This window comes from Mobula birostris, chromosome 31, assembly GCF_030028105.1.
Source record: "Mobula birostris isolate sMobBir1 chromosome 31, sMobBir1.hap1, whole genome shotgun sequence".
Classification (NCBI taxonomy): domain Eukaryota; kingdom Metazoa; phylum Chordata; class Chondrichthyes; order Myliobatiformes; family Myliobatidae; genus Mobula; species Mobula birostris.
Window position 1 is genome coordinate 32,880,044 of NC_092400.1, and position 22,709 is coordinate 32,902,752.

Genomic DNA, 22,709 nt, shown 5'->3' on the forward strand with positions numbered 1-22,709 from the left:
TGTGTGTGAGTTACTGGTGACGAGGGCAGTGAGTGTGCGGGTTACTGGTGACAAGGGTAGTGAGTGTGCAGGTTACTGGTGACGAGGGTAGAGAGTGTGTGTGTTACTGGTGACGAGGGTAGTGAGTGTGTGTGAGTTACTGGTGACTAGGGTAGTGAGTGTGCGGGTTACTGGTGACGAAGGTAGTGAGTGTGTGTGAGTTACTGGTGACGAGGGTAGTGAGTGCGCGGGTTACTGGTGTCAAGGGTAGTTAGTGTGTGAGTTACTGGTGACAAGGGTAGTGACTGTGTGTGTTACATGTGACAAGGGTAGTGAGTGTGTGGGTTACTGGTGACAAAGGTAGTGTGTGTGGGTTACTGGTGACAAGGGTAGTGAGTCTGTGAGAGTTACTGTTGACTACGGTAGTGAGTGTGCGGGTTACTGGTGACGAGGATAGTGAGTGTGTGCGTTACTGGTGACAAGAGTAGTGAGTGTGCAGGTTACTGGTGACGAGGGTAGTGAGTGCGCGGGTTACTGGTGACGAGGGTTGTGAGTGTGCAGGTTACTGGCACCGAGGGTAGTGAGTGTGTGTGAGTTACTGGTGACGAGGGTAGTGAGTGTGAGGGTTACTGGTGACGAGGGTAGTGAGTGTGTTTGAGTTACTGGTGACGAGGGTAGTGAGTGCGTGGGTTACTGGTGACGAGGGTAGTGAGTGCGCGGGTTACTGGTGACAAGGGTTTTGAGTGTGCGAGTTACTGGTGCAGAGGATAGTGTGTGTGCAGGTTACTGGTGACGAGTGTAGTGAGTGCGCGGGTTACTGGTGATGAGGGCAGTGAGTGTGGGTTACTGGTGACGAGGGTAGTGAGTGTGCGCGTTACTGGTGACAAGGATATTGAGTGTGCGGGTTACTGGTGACGAGGGTAGTGAGTGTGCGGGTTATTGGTGACGAGGGTAGTGAGTGTGCAGGTTACTGGTGACGAGGGTAGTGAGTGTGTGTGAGTTACTGGTGACGAGGGTAGTTAGTGTGCGGGTTACTGGTGACGAGGGTAGTGAGTGTGTTTGAGTTACTGGTGACGAGGGTAGTGAGTGCGCGGGTTACTGGTGACGAGGGTAGTGAGTGTGTGTGAGTTACTGGTGACGAGGGTAGTGAGTGCGAGGGTTACTGGTGACGAGGGTAATGAGTGTGGGTCACTGGTGACGAGGGTAGTGAGTGTGTGCGTTACTGGTGACAAGGGTAGTGAGTGTGTGAGTTACTGGTGTCAAGGGTAGTGAGTGTGTGAGTTACTGGTGACAAGGGTAGTGACTGTGTGTGTTACTTGTGACAAGGGTAGTGAGTGTGTGGGTTACTGGTGACAAAGGTAGTGTGTGTAGGTTACTGGTGACAAGGGTAGTGAGTGTGTGTGAGTTACTGTTGACGAGGGTTGTGAGTGTGCGGGTTACTGGTGACGAGGATAGTGAGTGTGTGCGTTACTGGTGACAAGAGTAGTGTGTGTGAGTTACTGGTGACGAGGGTAGTGAGTGTGTGTGAGTTACTGTTGACGAGGGTAGTGAGTGTGCAGGTTACTGGTGACGAGGATAGTGTGTGCGTGCTACTGGTGACGAGGGTAGTGAGTGTGCAGGTTACTGGTGACAAGGGTAGTGAGTGTGTGTGAGCTACTGGTGGCGAGGGTAGTGTGTGCGTGTTACTGGTGACGAGGGTGGTGAGTGTGCAGGTTACTGGTGACAAGGGTAGTAACTGTGCGAGTTACTGGTGACGAGGGTAGTGAGTGTGCAGGTTACTGGTGACAAGGGTAGTGAGTGTGTGTGAGTTACTGGTGGCGAGGGTAGTGAGTGTGTGGGTTACTGGTGAAGAGGGTAGTGAGTGTGCAGGTTACTGGTGACGAGGGTAGTGAGTGTGTGTGTGTTACTGGTGACGAGGGTAGTGAGTGTGCAGGTTACTGGTGACAAGGGTAGTAACTGTGCGAGTTACTGGTGACGAGGGTAGTGAGTGTGCAGGTTACTGGTGACGATGGTAGTGAGTGTGTGCGTTACTGGTGACGAGGGCAGTGAGTGTGCGGGTTACTGGTGACGAGGGTAGTGAGAGTGTGCGTTCTGGTGACATGGGTAGTGAGTGTGCGGGTTACTGGTGACGAGAGTAGTGAGTGTGCGGGTTACTGGTGACGAGGGTAGTGAGTGCAGGTTACTGGTGACGAGGGTAATGAGTGTGCGAGTTACTGGTGAAGAGGATAGGGTGTGTGCAGGTTACTGGTGACGAGGGTAGTGAGTACGCGGGTTACTGGTGACGAGGGTATTGAGTGTGCAGGTTACTGGTGACGATGGTAGTGTGTGTGTGTGTTACTGGTGACGAGGGTAGTGAGTGTGCAGGTTACTGGTGACAAGGGTAGTGAGTGTGTGTGAGTTACTGGTGACAAGGGTAGTGAGTGTGCATTACAGGTGACGAGGGTAGTGAGTGTGTGAGTTACTGGTGGCGAGGGTAGTGAGTGTGTGGGTTACTGGTGAAGAGGGTAGTGAGTGTGTGCGTTACTGGTGACAAGGGTAGTGAGTGTGCAGGTTACTGGTGACGAGGGAAGTGAGTGTGTGTGTTACTGGTGACGAGGGTAGTGAGTGTGCAGGTTACTGGTGACAAGGGTAGTGAGTGTGTGTGAGTTACTGGTGACAAGGGTAGTGAGTGAGCATTACAGGTGACGAGGGTAGTGAGTGTGTGAGTTACTGGTGGCGAGGGTAGTGAGTGTGTGGGTTACTGGTGACGAGGATAGTGAGTGTGTGCGTTATTGGTGACAAGGGTAGTGAGTGAGTGGGTTACTGGTGACGAGGGTAGTGAGTGTGTGTGAGTTACTGGTGACGAGGGCAGTGAGTGTGCGGGTTACTGGTGACAAGGGTAGTGAGTGTATTTGAGTTACTGGTGACGAGGGTAGTGAGTGCGCGGGTTACTGGTGACGAGGGTAATGAGTGTGGGTTACTGGTGACGAGGGTAGTGAGTGTGTGCGTTACTGGTGACAAGGGTAGTGAGTGTGTGTTACCGGTGTCAAGGGTAGTGAGTGTGTGAGTTACTGGTGACAAGGGTAGTGACTGTGTGTGTTACTTGTGACAAGGGTAGTGAGTGTGCAGGTTACTGGTGACAAGGGTAGTGAGTGTGTGTGAGCTACTGGTGGCGAGGGTAGTGTGTGCGTGTTACTGGTGACGAGGGTGGTGAGTGTGCAGGTTACTGGTGACAAGGGTAGTAACTGTGCGAGTTACTGGTGACGAGGGTAGTGAGTGTGCAGGTTACTGGTGACAAGGGTAGTGAGTGTGTGTGAGTTACTGGTGGTGAGGGTAGTGAGTGTGTGGGTTACTGGTGAAGAGGGTAGTGAGTGCGCAGGTTACTGGTGACGAGGGTAGTGAGTGTGTGTGTGGTACTGGTGACGAGGGTAGTGAGTGTGCAGGTTACTGGTGACAAGGGTAGTAACTGTGCGAGTTACTGGTGACGAGGGTAGTGAGTGTGCAGGTTACTGGTGACGATGGTAGTGAGTGTGTGCGTTACTGGTGACGAGGGCAGTGAGTGTGCGGGTTACTGGTGACGAGGGTAGTGAGAGTGTGCGTTCTGGTGACATGGGTAGTGAGTGTGCGGGTTACTGGTGACGAGAGTAGTGAGTGTGCGGGTTACTGGTGACGAGGGTAGTGAGTGCAGGTTACTGGTGACGAGGGTCGTGAGTGTGCGAGTTACTGGTGAAGAGGATAGGGTGTGTGCAGGTTACTGGTGACGAGGGTAGTGAGTACGCGGGTTACTGGTGACGAGGGCATTGAGTGTGCAGGTTACTGGTGACGATGGTAGTGAGTGTGTGTGTTACTGGTGACGAGGGTAGTGAGTGTGCAGGTTACTGGTGACGAGGGTAGTGAGTGTGTGTGAGTTACTGGTGACAAGGGTAGTGAGTGTGTGAGTTACTGGTGGCGAGGGTAGTGAGTGTGTGGGTTACTGGTGAAGAGGGTAGTGAGTGTGTGCGTTACTGGTGACAAGGGTAGTGAGTGTGCAGGTTACTGGTGACGAGGGTAGTGTGTGTGTGTGTGAGTTACTGGTGACGAGGGTAGTGAGTGTGCTGGTTACTGGTGACGAGGATAGTGAGTGTGTGCGTTATTGGTGACAAGGGTAGTGAGTGAGTGGGTTACTGGTGACGAGGATAGTGAGTGTGTGTGAGTTACTGGTGACGAGGGCAGTGAGTGTGCGGGTTACTGGTGACAAGGGTAGTGAGTGTGCAGGTTACTGGTGACGAGGGTAGTGAGTGTGTGTGTTACTGGTGACGAGGGTAGTGAGTGTGTGTGAGTTACTGGTGACTAGGGTAGTGAGTGTGCGGGTTACTGGTGACGAAGGTAGTGAGTGTGTGTGAGTTACTGGTGACGAGGGTAGTGAGTGCGCGGGTTACTGGTGACGAGGGTTATGAGTGTGCGAGTTACTGGTGCAGAGGATAGTGTGTGTGCAGGTTACTGGTGACGAGCGTAGTGAGTGCGCGGGTTACTGGTGATGAGGGTAGTGAGTGTGGGTTACTGGTGACGAGGGTAGTGAGTGTGCGCGTTACTGGTGACAAGGATATTGAGTGTGCGGGTTACTGGTGACGAGGGTAGTGAGTGTGCGGGTTATTGGTGACGAGGGTAGTGAGTGTGCAGGTTACTGGTGACGAGGGTAGTGAGTGTGTGTGAGTTACTGGTGACGAGGGTAGTTAGTGTGCGGGTTACTGGTGACGAATGTAGTGAGTGTGTTTGAGTTACTGGTGACGAGGGTAGTGAGTGCGCGGGTTACTGGTGACGAGGGTAGTGAGTGTGTGTGAGTTACTGGTGACGAGGGTAGTGAGTGCGAGGGTTACTGGTGACGAGGGTAATGAGTGTGGGTTACTGGTGACGAGGGTAGTGAGTGTGTGCGTTACTGGTGACAAGGGTAGTGAGTGTGTGAGTTACTGGTGTCAAGGGTAGTGAGTGTGTGAGTTACTGGTGACAAGGGTAGTGACTGTGTGTGTTACTTGTGACAAGGGTAGTGAGTGTGTGGGTTACTGGTGACAAAGGTAGTGTGTGTAGGTTACTGGTGACAAGGGTAGTGAGTGTGTGTGAGTTACTGTTGACGAGGGTTGTGAGTGTGCGGGTTACTGGTGACGAGGATAGTGAGTGTGTGCGTTACTGGTGACAAGAGTAGTGTGTGTGAGTTACTGGTGACGAGGGTAGTGAGTGTGTGTGAGTTACTGTTGACGAGGGTAGTGAGTGTGCAGGTTACTGGTGACGAGGATAGTGTGTGCGTGCTACTGGTGACGAGGGTAGTGAGTGTGCAGGTTACTGGTGACAAGGGTAGTGAGTGTGTGTGAGCTACTGGTGGCGAGGGTAGTGTGTGCGTGTTACTGGTGACGAGGGTGGTGAGTGTGCAGGTTACTGGTGACAAGGGTAGTAACTGTGCGAGTTACTGGTGACGAGGGTAGTGAGTGTGCAGGTTACTGGTGACAAGGGTAGTGAGTGTGTGTGAGTTACTGGTGGCGAGGGTAGTGAGTGTGTGGGTTACTGGTGAAGAGGGTAGTGAGTGTGCAGGTTACTGGTGACGAGGGTAGTGAGTGTGTGTGTGTTACTGGTGACGAGGGTAGTGAGTGTGCAGGTTACTGGTGACAAGGGTAGTAACTGTGCGAGTTACTGGTGACGAGGGTATTGAGTGTGCAGGTTACTGGTGACGAGGGTAGTGAGAGTGTGCGTTCTGGTGACATGGGTAGTGAGTGTGCGGGTTACTGGTGACGAGAGTAGTGAGTGTGCGGGTTACTGGTGACGAGGGTAGTGAGTGCAGGTTACTGGTGATGAGGGTAGTGAGTGTGCGAGTTACTGGTGAAGAGGATAGGGTGTGTGCAGGTTACTGGTGACGAGGGTAGTGAGTACGCGGGTTACTGGTGACGAGGGTATTGAGTGTGCAGGTTACTGGTGACGATGGTAGTGAGTGTGTGTGTTACTGGTGACGAGGGTAGTGAGTGTGCAGGTTACTGGTGACGAGGGTAGTGAGTGTGTGTGTTACTGGTGACGAGGGTAGTGAGTGTGCAGGTTACTGGTGACAAGGGTAGTGAGTGTGTGTGAGTTACTGGTGACAAGGGTAGTGAGTGCGCATTACAGGTGACGAGGGTAGTGAGTGTGTGAGTTACTGGTGGCGAGGGTAGTGAGTGTGTGGGTTACTGGTGAAGAGGGTAGTGAGTGTGTGCGTTACTGGTGACAAGGGTAGTGAGTGTGCAGGTTACTGGTGATGAGGGTAGTGTGTGTGTGTGTGAGTTATTGGTGACGAGGGTAGTGAGTGTGCTGGTTACTGGTGACGAGGATAGTGAGTGTGTGCGTTATTGGTGACAAGGGTAGTGAGTGAGTGGGTTACTGGTGACGAGGGTAGTGAGTGTGTGTGAGTTACTGGTGACGAGGGCAGTGAGTGTGCGGGTTACTGGTGACAAGGGTAGTGAGTGTGCAGGTTACTGGTGACGAGGGTAGAGAGTGTGTGTGTTACTGGTGACGAGGGTAGTGAGTGTGTGTGAGTTACTGGTGACTAGGGTAGTGAGTGTGCGGGTTACTGGTGACGAAGGTAGTGAGTGTGTGTGAGTTACTGGTGACGAGGGTAGTGAGTGCGCGGGTTACTGGTGTCAAGGGTAGTTAGTGTGTGAGTTACTGGTGACAAGGGTAGTGACTGTGTGTGTTACATGTGACAAGGGTAGTGAGTGTGTGGGTTACTGGTGACAAAGGTAGTGTGTGTGGGTTACTGGTGACAAGGGTAGTGAGTCTGTGAGAGTTACTGTTGACTACGGTAGTGAGTGTGCGGGTTACTGGTGACGAGGATAGTGAGTGTGTGCGTTACTGGTGAAAAGAGTAGTGAGTGTGCAGGTTACTGGTGACGAGGGTAGTGAGTGCGCGGGTTACTGGTGACGAGGGTTGTGAGTGTGCAGGTTACTGGCACCGAGGGTAGTGAGTGTGTGTGAGTTACTGGTGACGAGGGTAGTGAGTGTGAGGGTTACTGGTGACGAGGGTAGTGAGTCTGTGAGAGTTACTGTTGACTACGGTAGTGAGTGTGCGGGTTACTGGTGACGAGGATAGTGAGTGTGTGCGTTACTGGTGACAAGAGTAGTGAGTGTGCAGGTTACTGGTGACGAGGGTAGTGAGTGTGCGGGTTACTGGTAACGAGGGTTGTGAGTGTGCAGGTTACTGGCACCGAGGGTAGTGAGTGTGTGTGAGTTACTGGTGACGAGGGTAGTGAGTACGTGGGTTACTGGTGACGAGGGTAGTGAGTGCACGGGTTACTGGTGACGAGGGTTATGAGTGTGCGAGTTACTGGTGCAGAGGATAGTGTGTGTGCAGGTTACTGGTGACGAGCGTAGTGAGTGCGCGGGTTACTGGTGATGAGGGTAGTGAGTGTGGGTTACTGGTGACGAGGGTAGTGAGTGTGCGCGTTACTGGTGACAAGGATATTGAGTGTGCGGGTTACTGGTGACGAGGGTAGTCAGTGTGCGGGTTATTGGTGACGAGGGTAGTGAGTGTGCAGGTTACTGGTGACGAGGGTAGTGAGTGTGTGTGAGTTACTGGTGACGAGGGTAGTTAGTGTGCGGGTTACTGGTGACGAGGGTAGTGAGTGTGTTTGAGTTACTGGTGACGAGGGTAGTGAGTGCGCGGGTTACTGGTGACAAGGGTAGTGAGTGTGTGTGAGTTACTGGTGACGAGGGTAGTGAGTGCGCGGGTTACTGGTGACGAGGGTAATGAGTGTGGGTTACTGGTGACGAGGGTAGTGAGTGTGTGAGTTACTGGTGTCAAGGGTAGTGAGTGTGCGAGTTACTGGTGACAAGGGTAGTGACTGGTGTGTTACTTGTGACAAGGGTAGTGAGTGTGTGGGTTACTGGTGACAAAGGTAGTGTGTGTAGGTTACTGGTGACAAGGGTAGTGAGTGTGTGTGAGTTACTGTTGACGAGGGTTGTGAGTGTGCGGGTTACTGGTGATGAGGATAGTGAGTGTGTGCGTTACTGGTGACAATAGTGTGTGTGAGTTACTGGTGACGAGGGTAGTGAGTGTGTGAGTTACTGTTGACGAGGGTAGTGAGTGTGCAGGTTACTGGTGACGAGGATAGTGTGTGCGTGCTACTGGTGACGAGGGTAGTGAGTGTGCAGGTTACTGGTGACAAGGGTAGTGAGTGTGTGTGAGCTACTGGTGGCGAGGGTAGTGTGTGCGTGTTACTGGTGACGAGGGTGGTGAGTGTGCAGGTTACTGGTGACAAGGGTAGTAACTGTGCGAGTTACTGGTGACGAGGGTAGTGAGTGTGCAGGTTACTGGTGACAAGGGTAGTGAGTGTGTGTGAGTTACTGGTGGCGAGGGTAGTGAGTGTGTGGGTTACTGGTGAAGAGGGTAGTGAGTGTGCAGGTTACTGGTGACGAGGGTAGTGAGTGTGTGTGTGTTACTGGTGACGAGGGTAGTGAGTGTGCAGGTTACTGGTGACAAGGGTAGTAACTGTGCGAGTTACTGGTGACGAGGGTAGTGAGTGTGCAGGTTACTGGTGACGATGGTAGTGAGTGTGTGCGTTACTGGTGACGAGGGCAGTGAGTGTGCGGGTTACTGGTGACGAGGGTAGTGAGAGTGTGCGTTCTGGTGACATGGGTAGTGAGTGTGCGGGTTACTGGTGACGAGAGTAGTGAGTGTGCGGGTTACTGGTGACGAGGGTAGTGAGTGCAGGTTACTGGTGACGAGGGTAGTGAGTGTGCGAGTTACTGGTGAAGAGGATAGGGTGTGTGCAGGTTACTGGTGACGAGGGTAGTGAGTACGCGGGTTACTGGTGACGAGGGTATTGAGTGTGCAGGTTACTGGTGACGATGGTAGTGAGTGTGTGTGTTACTGGTGACGAGGGTAGTGAGTGTGCAGGTTACTGGTGACGAGGGTAGTGAGTGTGTGTGTTACTGGTGACGAGGGTAGTGAGTGTGCAGGTTACTGGTGACAAAGGTAGTGAGTGTGTGTGAGTTACTGGTGACAAGGGTAGTGAGTGCGCATTACAGGTGACGAGGGTAGTGAGTGTGTGAGTTACTGGTGGCGAGGGTAGTGAGTGTGTGGGTTACTGGTGAAGAGGGTAGTGAGTGTGTGCGTTACTGGTGACAAGGGTAGTGAGTGTGCAGGTTACTGGTGACGAGGGTAGTGTGTGTGTGTGTGAGTTACTGGTGACGAGAGTAGTGAGTGTGCTGGTTACTGGTGACGAGGATAGTGAGTGTGTGCGTTATTGGTGACAAGGGTAGTGAGTGAGTGGGTTACTGGTGACGAGGGGAGTGAGTGGGTTACTGGTGACGAGGGTAGTGAGTGTGTGTGAGTTACTGGTGACGAGGGCAGTGAGTGTGCGGGTTACTGGTGACAAGGGTAGTGAGTGTATTTGAGTTACTGGTGACGAGGGTAGTGAGTGCGCGGGTTACTGGTGACGAGGGTAATGAGTGTGGGTTACTGGTGACGAGGGTAGTGAGTGTGTGCGTTACTGGTGACAAGGGTAGTGAGTGTGTGTTACCGGTGTCAAGGGTAGTGAGTGTGTGAGTTACTGGTGACAAGGGTAGTGACTTTGTGTGTTACTTGTGACAAGGGTAGTGAGTGTGTGGGTTACTGGTGACAAGGGTAGTGACTTTGTCTGTTAGTTGTGACAAGGGTAGTGAGTGTGCGCGTTACTGGTGACGCGGATAGTGAGTGTGCGCGTTATTGGTGACAAAGATAGTGTGTATAGGTTACTGGTGACAAGGGTAGTGAGTGTGTGTGAGTTACTGGTGACGAGGGTAGTGAGTGTGGGTTACTGGTGACAAGGGTAGTGAGTGTGTGCGTTACTGCTGACAAGGGTAGTGAGTGTGCGGGTTACTGGTGACGAGGGTAGTGAGTGTGCGGGTTACTGGTGACGAGGGTTTTGAGTGTGGGTTACTGGTGACAAGGGTAGTGAGTGTGCAGTTTACTGGTGACAAGGGTAGTGAGTGTGTGTGAGTTACTGGTGGCGAGGGTAGTGAGTGTGTGGGTTACTGGTGAAGAGGGTAGTGAGTGTGCAGGTTAGTGGTGACGAGGGTACTGAGTGTGCAGGTTACTGGTGACGAGGGTAGTGAGTGTGTGTGAGTTACTGGTGACGAGGGTAGTGAGTGTGCGGGTTACTGGTGACAAGGGTAGTGAGTGTGTTTGAGTTACTGGTGACGAGGGTAGTGAGTGCGCGGGTTACTGGTGATGAGGGTAATGAGTGTCGGTTACTGGTGACGAGAGTAGTGACTGTGCGTTACTGGTGACGAGGGTAGTGAGTGTGTGAGTTACTGTTGACGAGGGTAGTGAGTGTGCAGGTTACTGGTGACGAGGATAGTGTGTGCGTGCTACTGGTGACGAGGGTAGTGAGTGTGCAGGTTACTGGTGACAAGGGTAGTGAGTGTGTGTGAGCTACTGGTGGCGAGGGTAGTGTGTGCGTGTTACTGGTGACGAGGGTGGTGAGTGTGCAGGTTACTGGTGACAAGGGTAGTAACTGTGCGAGTTACTGGTGACGAGGGTAGTGAGTGTGCAGGTTACTGGTGACAAGGGTAGTGAGTGTGTGTGAGTTACTGGTGGCGAGGGTAGTGAGTGTGTGGGTTACTGGTGAAGAGGGTAGTGAGTGTGCAGGTTACTGGTGACGAGGGTAGTGAGTGTGTGTGTGTTACTGGTGACGAGGGTAGTGAGTGTGCAGGTTACTGGTGACAAGGGTAGTAACTGTGCGAGTTACTGGTGACGAGGGTAGTGAGTGTGCAGGTTACTGGTGACGATGGTAGTGAGTGTGTGCGTTACTGGTGACGAGGGCAGTGAGTGTGCGGGTTACTGGTGACGAGGGTAGTGAGAGTGTGCGTTCTGGTGACATGGGTAGTGAGTGTGCGGGTTACTGGTGACGAGAGTAGTGAGTGTGCGGGTTACTGGTGACGAGGGTAGTGAGTGCAGGTTACTGGTGACGAGGGTAGTGAGTGTGCGAGTTACTGGTGAAGAGGATAGGGTGTGTGCAGGTTACTGGTGACGAGGGTAGTGAGTACGCGGGTTACTGGTGACGAGGGTATTGAGTGTGCAGGTTACTGGTGACGATGGTAGTGAGTGTGTGTGTTACTGGTGACGAGGGTAGTGAGTGCAGGTTACTGGTGACGAGGGTAGTGAGTGTGCGAGTTACTGGTGAAGAGGATAGGGTGTGTGCAGGTTACTGGTGACGAGGGTAGTGAGTACGCGGGTTACTGGTGACGAGGGTATTGAGTGTGCAGGTTACTGGTGACGATGGTAGTGAGTGTGTGTGTTACTGGTGACGAGGGTAGTGAGTGTGCAGGTTACTGGTGACGAGGGTAGTGAGTGTGTGTGTTACTGGTGACGAGGGTAGTGAGTGTGCAGGTTACTGGTGACAAAGGTAGTGAGTGTGTGTGAGTTACTGGTGACAAGGGTAGTGAGTGCGCATTACAGGTGACGAGGGTAGTGAGTGTGTGAGTTACTGGTGGCGAGGGTAGTGAGTGTGTGGGTTACTGGTGAAGAGGGTAGTGAGTGTGTGCGTTACTGGTGACAAGGGTAGTGAGTGTGCAGGTTACTGGTGACGAGGGTAGTGTGTGTGTGTGTGAGTTACTGGTGACGAGAGTAGTGAGTGTGCTGGTTACTGGTGACGAGGATAGTGAGTGTGTGCGTTATTGGTGACAAGGGTAGTGAGTGAGTGGGTTACTGGTGACGAGGGGAGTGAGTGGGTTACTGGTGACGAGGGTAGTGAGTGTGTGTGAGTTACTGGTGACGAGGGCAGTGAGTGTGCGGGTTACTGGTGACAAGGGTAGTGAGTGTATTTGAGTTACTGGTGACGAGGGTAGTGAGTGCGCGGGTTACTGGTGACGAGGGTAATGAGTGTGGGTTACTGGTGACGAGGGTAGTGAGTGTGTGCGTTACTGGTGACAAGGGTAGTGAGTGTGTGTTACCGGTGTCAAGGGTAGTGAGTGTGTGAGTTACTGGTGACAAGGGTAGTGACTTTGTGTGTTACTTGTGACAAGGGTAGTGAGTGTGTGGGTTACTGGTGACAAGGGTAGTGACTTTGTCTGTTAGTTGTGACAAGGGTAGTGAGTGTGCGCGTTACTGGTGACGCGGATAGTGAGTGTGCGCGTTATTGGTGACAAAGATAGTGTGTATAGGTTACTGGTGACAAGGGTAGTGAGTGTGTGTGAGTTACTGGTGACGAGGGTAGTGAGTGTGGGTTACTGGTGACAAGGGTAGTGAGTGTGTGCGTTACTGCTGACAAGGGTAGTGAGTGTGCGGGTTACTGGTGACGAGGGTAGTGAGTGTGCGGGTTACTGGTGACGAGGGTTTTGAGTGTGGGTTACTGGTGACAAGGGTAGTGAGTGTGCAGTTTACTGGTGACAAGGGTAGTGAGTGTGTGTGAGTTACTGGTGGCGAGGGTAGTGAGTGTGTGGGTTACTGGTGAAGAGGGTAGTGAGTGTGCAGGTTAGTGGTGACGAGGGTACTGAGTGTGCAGGTTACTGGTGACGAGGGTAGTGAGTGTGTGTGAGTTACTGGTGACGAGGGTAGTGAGTGTGCGGGTTACTGGTGACAAGGGTAGTGAGTGTGTTTGAGTTACTGGTGACGAGGGTAGTGAGTGCGCGGGTTACTGGTGATGAGGGTAATGAGTGTCGGTTACTGGTGACGAGAGTAGTGACTGTGCGTTACTGGTGACAAGGGTAGTGAGTGTGTGAGTTACTGGTGTGAAGGGTAGTGAGTGTGTGAGTTACTGGTGACAAGGGTAGTGACTGTGTCTCTTACTTGTGACAAGGGTAGTGAGTGTGTGGGCTACTGGTGACAAGGGTAGTGAGTGTGCAGGTTACTGGTGACGAGGTTAGTGTGTGTGTGTGAGTTACTGGTGACAAGGGTAGTGAGTGTGCGGGTTACTAGTGACGAGGGTTGTGAGTGTGGGTTACTGGTGACAAGGGTAGTGAGTGTGCAGGTTACTGGTGACAAGGGTAGTGAGTGTGTGTGAGTTACTGGTGGCGAGGGTAGTGAGTGTGTGGGTTACTGGTGAAGAGGGTAGTGAGTGTGCAGGTTACTGGTGACGAGGGTACTGAGTGTGCAGGTTACTGGTGACGAGGGTAGTGAGTGTGTGTGAGTTACTGGTGACGAGGGTAGTGAGTGTGCGGGTTACTGGTGACAAGGGTAGTGAGTGTGTTTGAGTTACTGGTGACGAGGGTAGTGAGTGCGCGGGTTACTGGTGATGAGGGTAATGAGTGTCGGTTACTGGTGACGAGAGTAGTGACTGTGCGTTACTGGTGACAAGGGTAGTGAGTGTGTGAGTTACTGGTGTGAAGGGTAGTGAGTGTGTGAGTTACTGGTGACAAGGGTAGTGACTGTGTCTCTTACTTGTGACAAGGGTAGTGAGTGTGTGGGCTACTGGTGACAAGGGTAGTGAGTGTGCAGGTTACTGGTGACGAGGTTAGTGTGTGTGTGTGAGTTACTGGTGACAAGGGTAGTGAGTGTGCGGGTTACTAGTGACGAGGGTTGTGAGTGTGGGTTACTGGTGACAAGGGTAGTGAGTGTGTGCATTACTGGTGAGAAGGGTAGTGAGTGTGCAGGTTACTGGTGACGAGGGTAGTGAGTGTGGGTTACTGGTGACAAGTGTAGTGAGTGTGTGCGTTACTGGTGACAAGGGTAGTGAGTGTGCAGGTTACTGGTGACAAAGGTAGTGAGTGTGCGAGTTACTGCTGAAGAGGATAGCGTGTGTGCAGGTTACTGGTGACGAGCGTAGTGAGTGTGTGTGAGTTACTGGTGATGAGGGTAGTGAGTGTGGGTTACTGGTGACGAGGGTAGTGTGTGTGCGTGTTACTGGTGACAAGGGTAGTGTGTGTGCAGGTTACTGGTGACAAGGGTAGTGAGTGTGTGTGAGTTACTGGTGACGAGGGTAGTGAGTGTGCAGGGTACCAGTGATGATTGTAGTGAGTGTGTGTGTTACTGGTGACAAGGCTAGTGAGTGTGCAGGTTACTGGTGATGATGGTAGTGAGTGTGTGTGTTACTGGTGACAAGGCTAGTGAGTGTGCAGGTTACTGGTGACAAGGGTAGTGAGTGTGTGTGAGTTACTGGTGACGAGGGTAGTGAGTGTGTGGGTTACTGGTGATGAGGATAGCGAGTGTGTGCGTTACTGGTGACAAGAGTAGTGAGTGTGCAGGTTACTGGTGACGAGGGTAGTGAGTGGGGAGGGTACTGGCGACGAGGGTAGTGAGTGTGTTTGAGTTACTGGTGACGACGGTAGTGAGTGCGCGGGTTACTGCTGACGAGGGTAGTGAGTGTAGGTTACTGGTGACAAGGGTAGCGAGTGTGCAGGTTACTGGAAACGATGGTAGTGAGTGTGTGTGTTACTGGTGACGAGGGTTGTGAGTGTGCAGGTTACTGGTGACAAGGGTAGTAACTGTGTGAGTTACTGGTGACGAGGGTAGTGAGTGTGCAGGTTACTGGTGACAAGGGTAGTGAGTGTGTGTGAGTTACTGGTGACGAGGGTAGTGAGTGTGTGGGTTACTGGTGATGAGGATAGTGAGTGTGTGCGTTACTGGTGACAAGAGTAGTGAGTGTGCAGGTTACTGGTGACGAGGGTAGTGAGTGTGCGGGTTACTGATGACGAGGGTAGTGAGTGTGTGCGTTACTGGTGACAAGGGTAGTGAGTGTGTAGGTTACTGGTGACAAGGGTAGTGAGTGTGTGTGAGTTACTGGTGATGAGGGTACTGAGTGTGCGGGTTACTGGTGAAGAGGGTAGTGAGTGTGGGTTACTGGAGACAAGGGTAGTGAGTGGGGAGGGTACTGGCGACGAGGGTAGTGAGTGTGTGTGAGTTACTGGTGACGACGGTAGTGAGTGCGCGGGTTACTGCTGACGAGGGTAGTGAGTGTAGGTTACTGGTGACAAGGGTAGTGAGTGTGCAGGTTACTGGAAACTATGGTAGTGAGTGTGTGTGTTACTGGTGACGAGGGTTGTGAGTGTGCAGGTTACTGGTGACAAGGGTAGTAACTGTGCGAGTTACTGGTGACGAGGGTAGTGAGTGTGCAGGTTACTGGTGACGAGGGTAGTGAGTGTGCAGGTTACTGGTGACAAGGGTAGTGAGTATGCGAGTTCCTGGTGACGAGGGTAGTGAGTGTGTGCGTTACTGGTGACAAGGGTAGTGAGTGTGCAGGTTACTGGTGACAAGGGTAGTGAGTGTGTGTGAGTTACTGGTGATGAGGGTACTGAGTGTGCGGGTTACTGGTGAAGAGGGTAGTGAATGTGGGTTACTGGAGACAAGGGTAGTGAGTGTGTGCGTTACTGGTGACAAGGGTAGTGAGTGGGGAGGGTACTGGCGACGAGGGTAGTGAGTGTGTGTGAGTTACTGGTGACGACGGTAGTGAGTGCGCGGGTTACTGCTGACGAGGGTAGTGAGTGTAGGTTACTGGTGACAAGGGTAGTGAGTGTGCAGGTTACTGGAAACGATGGTAGTGAGTGTGTGTGTTACTGGTGACGATGGTTGTGAGTGTGCAGGTTACTGGTGACAAGGGTAGTAACTGTGCGAGTTACTGGTGACGAGGGTAGTGAGTGTGCAGGTTACTGGTGAGTGTGGGTTACTGGTGACGATGGTAGTGTGTGCGAGTTACTGGTGACGATGGTAGTGAGTGCGCAGGTTACTGGTGACAAGGGTAGTGAGTGTGCAGGTTACTGGTGACGAGGGTACTGAGTGTGTGTGAGTTACTGGTGACGAGGGTAGTGAGTGTGTGCGTTACTGGTGACAAGGGTAGTGAGTGTGCAGGGTACTGGTGACGAGGGTTGTGAGTGTGTGTGAGTTACTGGTGACGAGGGCAGTGAGTGTGCGGGTTACTGGTGACGAGGGTAGTGAGTGCAGGTTACTGATGACGAGGTTAGTGAGTGTGTGTGAGTTACTGGTGACGAGGGTAGTGAGTGTGTGGGTTACTGGTGATGAGGATAGTGAGTGTGTGCGTTACTGGTGACAAGAGTAGTGAGTGTGCAGGTTACTGGTGACGAGGGTAGTGAGTGTGCGGGTTACTGGTGACAAGGGTAGCGAGTGTGTGTGAGTTATTGGTGACGAGGGTAGTGAGTGTGCGGGTTACTGGTGACGAGGGTAGTGAGTGTGTGCGTTACTGGTGACAAGGGTAGTGAGTGTGCAGGTTACTGGTGACAAGGGTAGTGAGTGTGTGTGAGTTACTGGTGATGAGGGTACTGAGTGTGCGGGTTACTGGTGAAGAGGGTAGTGAGTGTGGGTTACTGGAGACAAGGGTAGTGAGTGTGTGCGTTACTGGTGACGAGGGTTGTGAGTGTGCAGGTTACTGGTGACAAGGGTAGTAACTGTGCGAGTTACTGGTGACGAGGGTAGTGAGTGTGCAGGTTACTGGTGACGAGGGTAGTGAGTGTGCAGGTTACTGGTGACAAGGGTAGTGAGTATGCAAGTTACTGGTGACGATGGTAGTGAGTGTGTGTGTTACTGGTGACAAGGGTAGTGAGTGTGGGTTACTGGTGACGATGGTAGTGTGTGTGCATGTTACTGGTGACGAGGGTAGTGAGTGTGCAGGTTACTGGTGACAAGGGTAGTGAGTGTGTGTGAGTTACTGGTGATGAGGGTACTGAGTGTGCGGGTTACTGGTGAAGAGGGTAGTGAGTGTGGGTTACTGGAGACAAGGGTAGTGAGTGTGCAGGTTACTGGTGACAAGGGTAGTGAGTGTGTGTGAGTTACTGGTGATGAGGGTACTGAGTGTGCGGGTTACTGGTGAAGAGGGTAGTGAGTGTGGGTTACTGGAGACAAGGGTAGTGAGTGTGTGCGTTACTGGTGACGAGGGTTGTGAGTGTGCAGGTTACTGGTGACAAGGGTAGTAACTGTGCGAGTTACTGGTGACGAGGGTAGTGAGTGTGCAGGTTACTGGTGACGAGGGTAGTGAGTGTGCAGGTTACTGGTGACAAGGGTAGTGAGTATGCAAGTTACTGGTGACGATGGTAGTGAGTGTGTGTGTTACTGGTGACAAGGGTAGTGAGTGTGGGTTACTGGTGACGATGGTAGTGTGTGTGCATGTTACTGGTGACGAGGGTAGTGAGTGTGCAGGTTACTGGTGACAAGGGTAGTGAGTGTGTGTGAGTTACTGGTGATGAGGGTACTGAGTGTGCGGGTTACTGGTGAAGAGAGTAGTGAGTGTGGGTTACTGGAGACAAGGGTAGTGAGTGTGTGCGTTACTGGTGACAAGGGTAGTGAGTGGGGAGGGTACTGGCGACGAGGGTAGTGAGTGTGTGTGAGTTACTGGTGACGACGGTAGTGAGTGCGCGGGTTACTGCTGACGAGGGTAGTGAGTGTAGGTTACTGGTGACAAGGGTAGTGAGTGTGCAGGTTACTGGAAACGATGGTAGTGAGTGTGTGTGTTACTGGTGACGAGGGTTGTGAGTGTGCAGGTTACTGGTGACAAGGGTAGTAACTGTGCGAGTTACTGGTGACGAGGGTAGTGAGTGTGCAGGTTACTGGTGAGTGTGGGTTACTGGTGACGATGGTAGTGTGTGCGAGTTACTGGTGACGACGGTAGTGAGTGCGCAGGTTACTGGTGACAAGGGTAGTGAGTGTGCAGGTTACTGGTGACGAGGGTACTGAGTGTGTGTGAGTTACTGGTGACGAGGGTAGTGAGTGTGTGCGTTACTGGTGACAAGGGTAGTGAGTGTGCAGGGTACTGGTGACGAGGGTTGTGAGTGTGTGTGAGTTACTGGTGACGAGGGCAGTGAGTGTGCGGGTTACTGGTGACGAGGGTAGTGAGTGCAGGTTACTGATGACGAGGTTAGTGAGTGTGTGTGAGTTACTGGTGACGAGGGTAGTGAGTGTGTGGGTTACTGGTGATGAGGATAGTGAGTGTGTGCGTTACTGGTGACAAGAGTAGTGAGTGTGCAGGTTACTGGTGACGAGGGTAGCGAGTGTGTGTGAGTTATTGGTGACGAGGGTAGTGAGTGTGCGGGTTACTGGTGACGAGGGTAGTGAGTGTGTGCGTTACTGGTGACAAGGGTAGTGAGTGTGCAGGTTACTGGTGACAAGGGTAGTTTATGTGGGTTACTGGTGACAAGGGTAGTGCGTGTGCGAGTTACTGGTGACAAGGGTAGTGAGTGTGCAGGTTACTGGTGACGAGGGTAGTGAGTGTGCAGGTTACTGGTAACGAGGGTTGTGTGTGTAAAGGAGGGTTACTGGTGACAACAGTAGTGTGTGTGTGGATTTTACTGGTGACAAGGGTAGTGAGAGTGGCTGTTTGATCCAGAACTGGTTTGCAGATAGAGGACAGATGGCAGTGGTTGATAGGACTTATTGAAGCTGGATGTCTATAATTAGTGGAGTTCTGCAAGGATCTGTGCTGGAACCTCTGCTGTTTGTAATGTATTTCAATGACCTGGATGAAAATGTGGATGGGTTGGTTTGTAAATTTGTGGATGATACCAAGATTGGTGGAGTGGTGCAAAGTGTAGACCACTGGTAAAGAATATAGACCAATTACTAATATGGGCTGAGAAATGGCAGATGAAGTTTAACCCAGATAAATGTGAGGTGTTGCATCTCGTTCAGGCAAATACAAGGAGACAGCACACTAAAAGGCTGAGCAGAGAGATCTTAGGATCAAGCTCATAGCTCCTGGAAAGTAGCGACACAGGTTGATAAAGTGAGGAAGAAGGCTTGTGGAGGGTTGTTCTTTTTGAGTTGAAGCAGCATTGAATTCGAAAGTCAGGAGGTTATAAAACTCCGGTTAGGCCGCATCTGGAGTATTGCATTTACTTCAGGTCACCCCACTATAGGAAGGATGTTGAGGCTTTGGAGGGGATGCAGAGAGGTTTACCAGGATGCTGCCTGGTTTAGAGGAAATGTGTTATCATGAGAGGCTGGATAAACGTGGGTTGTTTTCTCTGGAGTGTCGAAGGCTGAGGGGAGATCTGATAGAGGTTTACAAGTTGATGAGAGGCACAGGTAGAGTAGTGAGGAGGTATCTGTTTCCCAGGATTGGAATGTCTGATACCAGAGGGCGTGCATTGAAGGTGAGAGGGGGTGGGTTCAAAGGGGGGTCTGAGGAGTAGGTTTTTTTCCACCCTGGAAGTAGTCGATGCCTGAATACACTGCCTGGTATGGTTGTAGAGGCAAATACATTACAGGCTTTTAAAAGACGTTTGGATAGTCACATGAATGTGAGGAAGATGGAGGGATATCGACATTGTGCACACAGGAGGGCTCAGTTATCGGGTATTTTTGCCTTTGATTTTCAGCTGGCTCAGCACAACATTGTGGGCCGAACAGCCTGTTGCTGTACTCCTCTGTTTTCTATGTATTATCCTTCATCCATCATCAAAGAGATTACCTAGTTATTTAAATCTTCGCTGCATTTCCCCACAGTAGGAATGATTACACCACTTCAGAAACTGTTTTCAATATAAAAAATGTGGTATGTTCATCTGGGTGCATGTGGTATGTTCATCTGTTTTCAATATAAAAAATGTGGTATGTTCATCTGGGTGCACCACATCAGAATCGGGTTTAATATCACTGGCATAAGCCGTGAAATTCATTGTTATGTGCTGGCAGTACATTGCAATACATCATAATTACAGCAAATATATAGATATTTAAGTAACTAGTGCAGAAAGAGAAAAATAATAGGGAGGTAGTGTTCATGGAGTCAATGTCCATTGAGAAATCTAATGGCAATGGGGAACGGGTTCCTGAATCGTTCAAAGCACTATTTTCGATCATTTCATTAAAAACTTGCTATGCTCAGTAACTAAGCCTAATCTTCTCTACCTTTCTCATTGGCTTGAATTCAAAAGAAGTTCAAAAGAAAAATTAGAACATGAAGTTTCTCCGCACAGAAGTAAATATGTTTTCTTTTCTCGTTTTCTCTGGGACAACATCCTTGTTTACCATTGGGAAACAGCGGGGCGTTGCTTCGACCTTCAGGCCCGATATTCGTCGAAGCATCAACTTCCGCGCTTTTACTAAACGCCCCGGAGTTTCTCCTGAGACAGGATTTAGTGGGGAGGAGCGAAAATTATTCATGAACTACACGTACATCTCCCCTGAGCTGCTGAGTATTCCCAGCAAACACGAGGAAATCTGCGATGCCGGAAATTCAAGTACCCCAGCGATTTTGATTGTTAACACGATGCAAAACAAACCATTGTTTGTGTTAGTGAACTGAAAACCTCTCACAGTTTCCCACGTACATTCGCCGCCGCCAACCGGCTTCAGTCAGAGAGCAGCGGGCAGCTTCTCCTTCAGCTTCCAACTGTGCGGTCATGGGAGGCAGCCTCAGCAGCACTAACGTGTCCTTTCCGACCGGAGACCCGTCACCTCAGCTCGGGCAAGCCACCGCTCACCGCCCCGCTGCCTCCTCAGCCTGCGACCGACCTCACCGCCCCGCCTGCCTCATCAGCCTGAGACCGACCTCACCGCCCCGCCTGCCTCATCAGCCTGCGACCGACCTCACCGCCCCGCCTGCCTCCTCAGCCTGCGACCGACCTCACCGCCCCGCCTGCCTCATCAGCCTGCGACCGACCTCACCGCCCCGCCTGCCTCATCAGCCTGAGACCGACCTCACCGCCCCGCCTGCCTCCTCAGCCTGCGACCGACCTCACCGCCCCGCCTGCCTCATCAGCCTGCGACCGACCTCCCCTTATCTGCCTGCCAGCTGGAAGACAAAAATGACCCGGCAAAGGCCGTTCGGCCCCTCGAGTCTCCGGCGCCATTGAACACCCGGTGTTTAATCCCAAACTGTTTTCCTGCCCTTTTCACAAACTCTTCGATTCCTTTAAGGTCCAGAAACCCTCTAATATCTCATTGCTCATACCTTAAACAGAGAAAGTTTATACCTTGCTGCTAAAAGTAAATTTTTTTAATGTGTACCTGTGAATAATGTCCTTTTGCATATGAGAATCAACTCACTTTTGAATGATTGTAACGGCTGAGCCTCTGGGATAGAAAATTCCAGTGAGTGGAGACATTTCTTATTTCAGCCCTCCTCTAGTGTCCTGGATTCTGCGCCTGTAAATATTTTGTTATGTTTCCCTGAAGTTCTCCTCCTACATTGGACAAAACAGCTCACTCTCTTCCCCTATAAAGACCACATTTCAGCAATCAGACTGGCCTTTACTCAGCTCTAAATCAGGTATATCCTTTTTTAGGTAAGGCTGCCAAAACCACTACAATAACCAATTACAGTTTCATCTAGTCCCCATATAATTATAGTGGTATCTTACCACCACTCACACTGCTTCTCCCTCACTGCCTACATCTGATGTCACCAGTCAACCTGTAATCTGAGTGATTTGTCCTCCTTTATTCAGGGGTGCTCAATGACAGAGTTTGGAGGCTTGCCTGCCTCAATGACCCGGAGAGCTCTGTCGGCTGGAGTCTGGGCTCTAAGCTTTGGCTCTTGGTAGGGTCAGTCATGCCAAACAGGTCAAAGGGTAGAGGCCAGAGGAAGAGTGTCCTCCAGGTTTGGGGGTTCAGCTCAGAGCTAACAACCAGGTCTGGCCAAACAAAACTGTTATGGAAACAGCAGTGAAGAATCCTTCTACATCTGATTGCGACGATATTTCTGAGTCTCCACCCGCGACTTGAATGACTGACAGTAGTGAAAACCGAGAGGAAGCTACGGACATGATGAAGGAAGCCCTGAACATTATCAGAGATGGAGGACCTTCGTTGCTGCCCTGAACTCCAGCAGCATTATAGACAGTAAGATGCTGCTCAGTGATATTCAAAGTTCAAAGTAAATTTATTATCAAAGTACATGCATGTCACCATATACAATCCTGAGGTCAATTTTCTGTGGGCATGCTCAGTAAATCCATAATAGAGTAATAACCAGTATAGCATCAGTGAAAGGCCACAGCAACTTGGACACTTGACCAGTGTTCAAAAGACAACAAACTGTGCAAATACAAAAAAAAAGAAACAATAATAAATAAATCAATAAGTATCGAGAACATGAGATGAAGAGTCCTTGAAAGCGAGTCCATAGGTTGTGGGAACAGTTCAGTGATGGGGCATGTGAAATTATCCCCTCTGGTTCAAGCGCCTGATGGTTGAGGGGTGATAACTGTTTCTGAACCTGGTGGTGTGAGAACAGGTAAAATGAGGGAAACAGCCTGCATGGGTTTGGGTGCCAAGCAGAAACCGTGTATCTGGGGCGTCTCACATTTATGATTGTGAAAAAGTTCACATGGCTATCTGACAGTAAAAATAGTGTCAGAAACAGGTTTATTATCACTGATAAATATCACAGAGTTTGTTGTTTTACCCCAAAAGTACACTACAATCACTACAAATTACATGAATTACAATAAGAATATATTGTATGTATACTTAAAAATAAATCATTCGTTCATTGTTTGCTGTGTGGTATGACATAGGCGATGATGGTCTTTCCATGACCGTGATTGTTCTTGGCAAATTTTTCTGCAGCACTGGTTTACCATTGTCTTCTGGGCAGTGTCTTAACGAGACGGGTGCCCCCAGCTACTGTCAACACTCTTCAGGGCTGTCTGCTGGGCGTCAGCGATCACATCACCAGGATCTGTGATCTGCACCGGCTACTCGTAAGATCACTCACCACCTGATAGAGACATATCTACAATAAGAAAATATATCTTAAAATCAATAAATAGTGCAATAAGAGATCAGAATGGTGAGGTAGTGTTCATAGGTGTGTGGACCATTCAGAAATCTGACAGCGGAGGGGAAGAAGTTGTTCCTGAGAAGTTAAGCATGTGTCTTCAGGCTCCATG

General features: G+C 51.0%; 1 protein-coding gene across 2 annotated transcripts in view; it reads right to left on the reverse strand.

Annotated features, from left to right (window-relative positions):
• acad11 (acyl-CoA dehydrogenase family, member 11) overlaps positions 1 to 20,360 on the reverse strand; it is an 81,854-nt gene extending 61,494 nt beyond the window's left edge. For both annotated transcript variants that reach the window (XM_072247750.1, XM_072247749.1), the window contains exon 1: positions 20,145 to 20,360. The gene's annotated coding sequence lies outside the window, so the exon portion shown is untranslated. The remainder of the gene's footprint in view (positions 1 to 20,144) is intronic.
• Positions 20,361 to 22,709: the final 2,349 nt, after the last annotated feature.